The following is a 10,972-nucleotide window of genomic DNA, read 5'->3' as shown; positions in this document are numbered from 1 at the left end:
TTGAGTGTTGTAGTCTATGTGCCTGTGGAAGGAGTAAAGTCAACTTTTTGAAATGTGTCTCTTAATAAACAATCAAAATTATGCATTTTAATTACAGTCATAAAATATGCATGATAATTATAAATATGAGAAATTATAACAGTGTATGAGATAGCTGGTTGTTAATATTTTTCTTCTTTTGGTCAGAATTTAAATCTACTTAGAGATACCATTGGAAACTCTCTTTGTAATTATATGTGACTTTCATTAAAACAAAAATAAACTGGGAAATGACCACTTAATAGATTGAATTTTTTCATAAATAGCAATTTAAAACATCAATGTTTTGGGGAAATGATAATAATTTTAAAATGCCCTGAGGGTATTCACATATGCCCAAAAATAGACATTTTAAACCAACCACGATGTGATGGGAAGCAAAAATTTACTACAAATACCAGCAAGTAAACCTAACTGCATCACAAGTGAATAACATATCCCACCCTGAAAAAGATGGAGAAGTCAAGAACTAATATAAGAAACTGTGGGAAATACTGTAAGATAAAGACAAAATAGGGGCTTCCCTGGTGCCTCAGATGGTAAAGAATCTGTCTGCAATGCAGGAGACTGGGATTCGATTCCTGGGTAGAGAAAGTCCCCTGGAGAAGGGAATGGTTACCCAGTGCAGTACTCTTGCCTGGAGAATCCCATGGACAGAGTAGCCTGGTCGGCTACAGTCCATGGGGTTGCAAAGATTTGGACACAACTGAACAACTGACACATACAAAGACAAAATAAACTCTGGTTAGGAAAATTGTTTTTTGTAGGGGTATGACTTAGCAATTCTGAAACTATTTTATGTGTGTACTGAAACTGACAAATATGAAAAATAGTGTGATAAAATGAGAGCCAGGTCTCATATTTCTCATTTTCAAAGAAAGAACTTACAAATAAGGAAAGAAGGAAGGCTAGAATGAACTATGCAGTGTTGGATTTGGTTTGAGCTATCTGTATAAACTGGTTTTTGATAGATTAATAAATAGAACAATAGACATGGAGTGTGTTTGTTCACCCATGCAGGTGTTAGTACACAAACACATTTTCTTATTCTGTCTGTTAGTATGGCCTAGAAGCCATGATATTCTGATCACAATTAGGTCACCTAGGACCCAGAAGAATCTGAAACTTCTTCTGGTTCCAGAAAGTAAAGAGTTTTGCAAAGAGAGAAGACAACAACAAAAACAATACAGAGTCACCCTAGGGAACCCTAGGCAGAACTAGAATAACTTTTTCAAAAGAATAAAATAATAATGGTATTGGAATATAACTCCTGGGCTAAAATACATTTTCATGGATCCTTACTGACTTAAATAAATAATCAGATTAACTAATAAATTATGGAAACATGACAAGCCTTTCCTATAGTAGAATTCTAATGAAAACATAGAAGAAACAAGGGAAATAAAGGACTATTGTTAGGCACTACCTTCAGTCATAATTTGTTACAGACAAAAATCCATTGATGAATAGAGAAATTTTGGGAAAAGGTTTGAGGAGAAAAAAATTTGCATAACCTCAAGTGTGTCTCCCAAGGTATTTATCACCTGCGAAGGGAAGAATGATAACTTTAGCAGACACCATCTTAACCAAGTGATCCAAGTAAACATCACTAGGAATAAGACATAGAGACGTCACGAGTCCCTTGATGTGAAGTACCAAGAAAGGTACAACATTATGCATGTGTTATTTTTGACAATAATGTACAACTTCAGTCTAACCATGAGAAAACATCAGATGATCCCCATATTAAGGGCATTCTCTAACATTGTTGATGAATATTCTTCAAAAGTATCATAAGCATAAAAGACAAGAAAAGCTAAAGAACTGCCATAGATTGTATAACAAATATAAATGACAACTAAATATAATGTGAAATCTTGTACAGGATGCTACAAAGAAAAATGACATTAATGGAAAGTTTGTGAAATTCAAATAAGCTCTGTAGTTTAGTTAATAATATTGCATCAACATTAATTTCTTATTCTTCATTATTTTACTGTAGTTGTATAAAATAACATTAGAAGAAGCTGCATGAGAAATACAGGAAAACTCTTGTACTATTCCTGAAGTTATGTAAATCTAAAGTTAGTTTTTAATGTATTCAAATAAAATTTTAAAAGGGGCTTTGTAGGGACCCACGTGTACAACCTCCTCATTTTACACATTAGAAGCTCCAAAATACTAAAGGATTTATCCACAATACAAAGTTTGAGGGAAAGTTAAGATGAGCTCTAAGGGTATTGTCAAATTTTCTGAGAACTTCTTTCCTCTGGTTCAATGTATGACAATTGAATTTTAATTCTTAGCAATTGGTAACTGCTGGTCAGCTTGTCTAAATTACAGCTTCCCAGTTTCAGTTCTCTTGGTGTTTATGCAATATGAAGATGAATGCCAAAATTGTTTTCACTATCTCTTGTCATACTGACAACCGACCTACAGTACATTGAGTAAATATACCAGTGACAAAAATGCTTTATCTCAAGTAGGCTTGTCTGTCTAGATTGAGGAATAAATAAAGCTACCAGACTTTATCAAGTTAAGAGAAAAACTCAGAATTTATAAATAAGATATTTTTAGCAATAATTATCAACATTAAATGACTCTTCAACTTTTGAAATGTGAATATCAAGCCACTTTAATTTAGAAATGTTAGATTCATAAAATAGTAACTTACACATGCTAGGAGTAGATCTCTTACAAAAAGAAATATGTTTATATTTGCACTTTTCTTTGATTTCGAGACTTCAGCTAAGCCTAATGCACTTTCATTTATCTTTAGAAAAGAGGCAGGAACTATTTATCTTATAAAGCTTTATTAATTCCATATTCATTAACTGTCCAGTTTAGCACTCGCTCAATGAATCAGCATTATCTTTGGGCCTGATATTGGTTTTCTAAAATTTTTTATTGAAAAGTTTTATTCTTTGTCAGTAAGTAAGTATTACTCATTCAGTTGTGTCTTAACTCTTTGCGACTCCATGGGCTGTAAGCCGCTAGGCTCCTTTGTCCATAGTATTCTGTGTGGAAGAACAGTGGAATGGGTGCCCATTCCCTTCTCCAGGGGATTATATTTGCCTTCAAAGTACAACAAAAATACATCAAAAATGTTAAAGGTAGTAGCAATAAAAAGTGATCAGTGTCTTCCCTAGTGGCTCAGGGGTGAAAAATCCACCTGCATGGATGAGGGTCCAATCCCTGATCCAGGAAGATATCACATCCTGTGGAGCAATCAAGCCCAGATGCCACAACTATTGAGCCTGTGCTCTAGAGCCTGGGAGCTGCAACTACTGAGCCCATGTGCTATAACTACCAAACCCTACACATCTAGATCCCTTGCTCTGCAACAAGAGAAGCCACAGGGAGAAGCCTGCACACGGCAACTAGAGAAAAGCCCGCTCAGCAACACAGCCAAACATAATTAATTAATAATTTGAAAAAAAAGTTATCAGGTTCCACTTGGATATGTATTATTTATAGATACAAATTGCTGATGCATCTGTTGCCAGGCTGAAAATCTCAGAAGATTGCTTAGCACCAGAACTAGTCTTGAGAATTACATACATGGTATGAACTGAGGTAGTCTGGTCAGAGCTATCTGTTCCCACATGGTTCCACTGCTGAGCTACCCACTAGCTGAGACTCGAGCATGAGAGCTTTACAGATAATACATATAAATGTTAAGAAAAAGAAAAGCGTAACCTGGCAGCCTTGGATTCTGGGTTGTAGAGTTTTCACCAATAATGATTTTTGTTACTTTAAACAAACTTTATTTTATATTGTAGTATTTAGTTGATTATTTTTTGTTACTTCGGACATGAAACTTTACATCTCGTATTCTCCATTTCCCTTCTGAAAAGGCTTCTTTGAGTTTTACCACTCATAGTACTCCAGATGATGATGCTAAAATTCACAGAGTCTTTGTTCCTGGAACTTGCATTACTCTGTGTGGGATTACCTTCCATCTTCCCTGCCAAGGATAAAATTCATATTGGAACTGATTTAAAATATTTGTGTAGCTTTTTAAATGCTGTGAACAAGGAATGAGATTTTGCGACAAAACTCTCTTACCAGAAAACATACCTTTTTTTCAGAGATAATACATCCTCCACTTTATGTTCTTTACAGTTTATAAAACATTTAATACATATCACTGAAGGTTCTTATAGCCCCAGTAGATATTAAGATGATTTTATGGAAGCTGAATTTGAAGACTAGTGAATGGATCCCTAAAATCGTCCATTAGTGAGAGGTGCAGCTCATCCAGCTACTGTGCTTCCCATTATACCACATCATCTTAGGACACACTAGTTAGTGTTAGTTATTTCAAAAATAGGAACTTCTGAAATCACATATTAGCTCTTAGATTTTTTAAAAAATAACTGTGTTTAATAGTAAGGGAAACGAATATGACTTGATATTTTATTTTGATTGAACATGAGCAAATGGTGCTTCCTTTGGGTATTTCTCTTATCTCCTCACTGAATTCATATGGAATTAGCAGTGGTAGTTTGGGAAATTCTTTTATAAAAATACGTTTCTTGACTTTGAGGTGTAGAAAGAGAATGGCTATGAATGAATATACTTGACAGTGAGCAGTGCATTTTGTGAGACTTGAAATTCATCAAACTTAAGGTGCCTTATTTCTGAGCCTGTTCATGAAAGGACCTGAGAAGGCTGAAAGAGTTTTATATATGATCAAAATTGAATCTGAAGAAAAGCTGTCTAAAATTCTCATTGCCACATTTCTAAAGTTAGAAAAAAGTTTAAAATGGGATTGTATAGAGAGTCTCATCCTGAAATCCTAGAAAATGACAATTCTTAGGAGGTTTAGGGAGGGGGTATGGGAGAAAAATGGGTGTAGGGAACAAAGAAAATCAAAGTAAAACTTCATAGAGATCAGAAAATATTATTTTAGGTAAGAGAATAAATAAATCCTTACTCTAGGACTCAGCTTAATAAAGCTGATTAGTCAAATTTAAAACCTTTGGTTTTGGAATCACAACCACAAGGATATGGGATAAATCCTAGCTCACGGTTCTGAGCAGCTTCTTAATCATTTTCAGCATCAGTTTCATGTATACAGTGGGAATATGAGTTTATTAGAAATGATGTTTTGAAAATTAGGGGGAAAGAATGTAAAGGTACTAAAACATTGCTCTGGCAAATCTTTTATTTTTAAGTGCAAAAAAAAATCACCAGAGTTCTTACTAATAAAACTAGATTATTTATATTGAATATAGATTTTTGGGGTTGAAGAAAGGAGTAGGGGGATTTATTTTCACCATATATCATTTAGCTAAGTTTGAAATGTATACCATGAATATGTATTGCCTCATGAAAAGAATGATTTTTAAAATTATGCTAACATTATAGACTAAATCTCATGTTGAGATCTTGGGAATCTATAAAGTAATCAATGGAAATCCGTATTTCTATGATCCCCTTATAGAAGTACTGTAAAGGAATAAATGGCCTCCTAGCTGCACCTTTTGTTTCTCACTTACGTCCCAGCTGAAAGCCTCCCATCAATTTAGTACAAATATGTACCTGAAGTTCAGTTCAGTTCAGTCACTCAGTCGTGTCCGACTCTTTGCGACCCCATGAACCGCAGCACGCCAGGCCTCCCTGTCCATCACCAACTACCAGAGTTCACCCAGATTCAGGTCCATTGAGTCAGTGATGCCATCCGGCCATCTCATCCTCTGTCGTCCCCTTCTCCTCCTGCCCCCAATCCCTCCCAGCATCAGAGTCTTTTCCAGTGAGTCAACTCTTCATATGAGGTGGCCAAAGTACTGGAGTTTCAGCTTTAGCATCATTCCTTCCAAAGAAATCCCAGGGCTGATCTCCTTCAGAATGGACTGGTTGGATCTCCTTGCAGTCCAAGGGACTCTCAAGAGTCTTCTCCAATACCACAGTTCAAAACCATCAATTCTTTGGTGCTCAGCCTTCTTCACAGTCCAACTCTCACATCCATACATGACCACAGGAAAAACCATAGCCTTGACTAGACAGACCTTTGTTGGCAAAGTAATGTCTCTGCTTTTGAATATGCTATCTAGGTTGGTCATAACTTTCCTTCCAAGGAGAGAGCATCTTTTAATTTCATGGCTGCAGTCACCATCTGTAGTGATTTTGGAGCCCAGAAAAATAAAGTCTGACACTCTTTCCACTGTTTCCCCATCTATTTCCCATGAAGTGATGGGACCAGATGCCATGATCTTCGTTTTCTGAATGTTGAGCTTTAAGCCAACTTTTTCACTCTCCTCTTTCACTTTCATCAAGAGGCTTTGTAGTTCCTCTTCACTTTCTGCCGTAAGGGTGGTGTCATCTGCATCTCTGAGGTTATTGATATTTCTCCTGGCAATCTTGATTCCAGCTTGTGCTTCTTCCAGCCCAGCATTTCTCATGATGTACTCTGCATATAAGTTAAATAAGCAGGGTGACAATATACAGCCTTGATGTACTCCTTTCCCTATTTGGAACCAGTCTGTTGTTCCATGAAAGCATTTTGTAAAATTCTTATATATATATATATTTTAAATTATCCTTAAATGTTTTGAAAGTCATATACTTTTGATATTCCATTTTATAGACAGGTATACATGCTGGACTTCATAGATATTAATTCATTCAAAATCACATGGTAAGTAAAAGCGATGGGATTCAAACTTTGAAAACTTTCAAAATTTTTTTATGCTTTAAAAATAGAGCATATTTTTTTAGAACAGAATGTATGGAGATTTCCCATATTCTGTGTCCCCATGCATGCATAGCTTCCCCATTATCAACACCCCTCACCACCATGGTAAATCTGTTACAACTGATGTACTCACAGTGATATATCATAATTACCTGAAGTTCCCAGGTGGCAGATTAAAAACCCGCCTGCCAATGCAGGAAACATAAGAGACCAGGGTTCGATCCCTGGGTCAGGAAGATCCCCTGGAGGAGGGCATGGCAACTCATTCCAGTATTCTTGCCTGGAGAATCCCATGGACAGAGAAGCCTGGTGGGCTACAGTCCGTAGGGTCCCAAAGAGTTGGACATGACTGAAGTGACAGCATGCATGCATGTACCTGAAGTTTAAAGCTTACATTAAAATTCATTCTTGGTGTTGTGCATTCTATGAGCTTTGGCAAATGTATCTAAATAATGAAATATATACATCATTATGGTATCATACAGGGCATCTGCACTGCCCTAAAGCCCTGCTTTACCTATTCACATATCCTTTCCCCTTAATTCCTGGCAACCACTGAAAATATCTATAATTTTGTCTTTTTTCTGAATATCATCTAATTAGAATCATACAGTATGTAAAATTTTTGGATTAGCTTCTTTCACTTAGTATTATGCATTTAAGTTTCCTCCATGTCTTTTAACTTTATAGCTATTTCTTTTTAGTGATAAATAATATTTCATTGTCTGGATGCACCACCGTTTATTTATCTATTCTCCTACTGATGGGCATCATGGTCACTTCCAAATTTTGACATTTGTGAATAAAGCTGCAGTAAATATCCATATGCAGGTTTTTGTGCAGGTATACAGTTTCAATTCTTTCAGGTAAATACCAAGAAGTGAATTTGCTGGAATTCTATGGTAAGAGTATGTTTAGTTTCATTAAATGCCACCAAACTGTCTTCCAAAATGCCTATCATTTTTCATTTCCACCAGAAATGAATGAGAACTCTTGATGCTCCATACTTCACCAGCATCTGGTGTTGTCAGTTCTGGATTTCACCCTTTTTTCTAGGTGTGTAGTGGTATTTCATTGCTGTTTTCATTTTCATTTCTCTAATGATATATAATGTGAAGCATCTTTTCATGTGTTTGTTTGCTATTTGTAACTTTTAAATCTTTTTGACAACAAATCTGCGTATTAAAAACAAACAAAAGAAGTGTGCCACCGGATGTGAGGAATTAGTTCCCAAAATTGGAAGTGAGGGTCCAGGGGGCTAAGAAGCTGTGTAGAGGGCAGGCTGAAAATAGATGCTGGAGAACTTGGATCTCAGCAAATGGGCAGTTGTCCAATTACTGAACTTTCAGCAGGTGGACCTTTTGAAAGTCATGATATTCTTTGGAAATGTTTTTCTTATGTGAAAAATGAACTTTTGCCCAGTCATCCTCCTGAATTATTAAGAGACACCTAATCTTACATTTTAATTTTGCATCTTATATCTGCTCAGAAATGATAAGGGGAAGTAGGTAGGGAATATAACACAAGATGGACCAGGTGTTAATAACTGCCAATGATGGGTAATGGTGAAGGATTTTATTATATTCTTCTATTTCTACATATGGTTAAATTTTTCTACAATAAATTATTTAAAATAAATATGCAAAGCAACACGATATTAAGATATATAAAGTTTTTGAGATAAGACACAGCTTGTTCCTTTAGGAGAAGGAAATGGTAACCCCCTCCAGTATTCTTGCCTGGAGAATCCCAGGGACAGAGGAGTCTGGTGGGCTGCCGTCTATGGGGTCGCACAGAGTCGGACACGACTGAAGCGACTTAGCAGCAGCAGCAGCAGTGTTCCTTTAATTGGTGGGTCATTTGCTAAGTGTTTTGAATCATTTAAAATCATACAAAACTGTAATATTTGAAGCTTCATGCTTTTAGTGTATATTATATTGACAGAGGTATTTTCTGATTCCCAGGTGGCTCAGTGGTAAAGAATCCCCCTGTACTCTGAACCCAACAGTATTCCCTGAATTCATATATTGAAGCTCTAATTCCCAGGATGACTATATTTGGAGATAGGGCCTTTAAGAAGGTCATTAAGATTAAATGTGGCCATAAATGCCCTAATCCAATGACTGATGTCATTACAACAAGAGGAAGAGACCCCAGAGATATACACAAAGGCCTTGTGAGGACACAAAGAGAAGGCCTGTATCTGTGAGTGAAGGACAGAGGCCTTAGGAGAAACTAACCCTGCCAGCATCATGATTTCAGACTTCCAACCTTCAGAATGTGGGAAAATAAATGTCTATTATTTAGGTCATTCAGTTGGTGTTTTTTTTTTTTTTTTTTTTTCTTTTTTAATGGCAGCCCCAGCTGACTAGTATACCAAAATAAAATGTTCAATGGAAATAAAATGAATTTATCCACATTAAGAAACATTTAGGGTCTATTTGCTCTACTAAAATTACAAATGAAGTTCAAGGCAATGCAGCCTTGAACTTCCATTTTGTTCCAGCTTCAAATCTTTCACTGATTATGTTAAGGGGTAATGAAAAGGCTATTAAGGTATTTTTAATGATCCATCATAAAATGATGTAATGAAAGAACCCCTCTTGATGGTGGAATATAAATTTGGCTTACTATAATAAAGTTGTGTTATTAATTAAAGTAGAAGCACTGCATCTTATTTATAGTTAGTTGCCTTTTTACTATAATTTAACCTATACAACATTAGAAGTACTGATACAAGAGAAATTCTACTCCTCTGAAAACACCTCTGCCAACACAACATGCACTAAAGGCATAAAACCTCAAATATTACGTTCTTGTCTGATTTTAAATGTTTCAAAACACTTAGCAAATGACCCAACACCAAACAATTAAAGGAACACAGTTGTATCTTCTTGTCTCAAAAACTTTACTTATATATTTTATATCATGTCACTTTGAACATTTATTTTAAATTATTTATTATAGACACCTTTAACCATATATAGAAATAGGAGAATATAATAAAATCCTTTAGCATTATCTATCATCAGCAGTTATCGACACCTGGCCCATCTCATGTTCTGTACCCTACTTACTTTCCCTTATCATTCCTGTACAAGCGTAAAAGGTATTACTTCATCTGTACATATTTCAGTGTGTTTCTCTGAAAGTCAATAACCTTCTTTTTAAAGATACCCACGATGTCATTATTATTTGAAAAACTTAATAAATCCTTAATATCAGAAAAGATCCATTGTTTAAATGTTTCCAACTTTCTCACAAATGTCACAATTATTTTTATATTTAAAAAATCAGGAACAAGGTCAGTTATAAACATTACATTTAGTTAATATGTCTCTTTAAAAGATTTTGTAGCAGAACACGTGGCTTTTTGCCCACTGCACAATGGAAAGACCAAATGCTGAGGCAATAGTCTCTTCCAGAATGTAAAGGCTTCATTGCAGTGTGGCCAAATAAAGAGACAGGAAGCAAAGTTAAGATATGTTTCCTGGATAGGCAGTTGAGTGGGGTATTTTATCTGGGAAGCAGGGAGCAAGAGGGGTAGGGGGCTCAGGAATGAATGATGGTAAGCAAATTTTTAGTTTCAAGAGTTCACTATACAAATGTGCTGCTGCTGCTAAGTCGCTTCAGTCATGTCTGACTCTGTACAACCCCATAGACGACAGCCCACGAGGCTACCCCGTCCCTGGGATTCTCCAGGCAAGAACACTGGAGTGGGTTGCCATTTCCTTCTCCAATGCATGAAAGTGAAAAGTGAAAGTGAAAGTGAAGTTGCTCAGTCGTGTCCGACTCTTAGCGACCCCATGGACTACAGCCCACCAGGCCCTCTGTCCATGGGATTTTCCAGGCAAAAGTACTGGAGTGGGGTGCCATTGCCTTAAGTGTGACTGTTCTTCATACCTTGTCATGTGTTACATTTGCAAAATGGGAAGGATTCATTATGAAACTTGTGGTAGGTTTTCATCTTTGTGGTGTTTGCAAAATGGGCAGGATTCATTATGAAACTTGTGGTAGGTTTTCATCTTTGTGGTGTAAAGCTCACTATGTCATTCTAGTCCCTCAATGTGCCCGCATCTGCATGATGCTTAGTGAGGGGCTGTAAGTGAGTCATTCCTTTATTTGTGGTTTCTCTGGTACTCAGCAAAACAAGCTTGGTGTTGTCAACCTATCATTCTGTTTCTGCCTTAGTGCCTTGTAACTTAGAGCTGATAGTGTCTGTTTCTCTCCATC

At 36.3% G+C, this 10,972-nt stretch overlaps 1 pseudogene; it reads left to right on the top strand.

Annotated features, from left to right (window-relative positions):
- Positions 1–6,641: 6,641 nt before the first annotated feature.
- On the top strand, positions 6,642–9,375 carry LOC113900821 (annotated as a pseudogene).
- Positions 9,376–10,972: the final 1,597 nt, after the last annotated feature.

Source organism: Bos indicus x Bos taurus, chromosome 11 (genome assembly GCF_003369695.1).
Source record: "Bos indicus x Bos taurus breed Angus x Brahman F1 hybrid chromosome 11, Bos_hybrid_MaternalHap_v2.0, whole genome shotgun sequence".
Classification (NCBI taxonomy): Eukaryota; Metazoa; Chordata; class Mammalia; order Artiodactyla; family Bovidae; genus Bos; species Bos indicus x Bos taurus.
This window is presented reverse-complemented; position numbering and strand designations above follow the sequence as displayed.